Source organism: Pteropus vampyrus, unplaced genomic scaffold, assembly GCF_000151845.1.
Source record: "Pteropus vampyrus isolate Shadow unplaced genomic scaffold, Pvam_2.0 Scaffold366, whole genome shotgun sequence".
Lineage (NCBI taxonomy): Eukaryota > Metazoa > Chordata > Mammalia > Chiroptera > Pteropodidae > Pteropus > Pteropus vampyrus.
The window spans coordinates 62568-62912 of record NW_011889147.1 but is presented as its reverse complement, the minus strand read 5'-3'; positions in this window follow the sequence as shown (position 1 = coordinate 62912).

Sequence of the window (345 nt, the reverse complement as noted above, 5' to 3'; positions counted from 1 at the left end):
AAGTGATCGCCCCACTAAATCCAATGGCCCTCTTTCCACTTACATATATTTATTATAACATTGGTAACTATTTTCCTTATGCTATACTCTATATCTCCATGTAACTATCCATTTGTACTTCTTAATCCCTTTGCCATTTTTCACTGTGCTCCCAACTCCACTCCCATCTAGGAGCCCTCAAATATTCTCTGTATTTATGAGTTTATGTCTGCTGCTGTTGTTGTTGTTATTGTTGATTTTGTTCTTTACGTTCCACATGTACGTGAAATCATGTGTTATTTGTCTTCCTCTATCTGACTTATTTCATTCGGCGCAATACCCTCTATGTCCATTAAGGCAATGTCT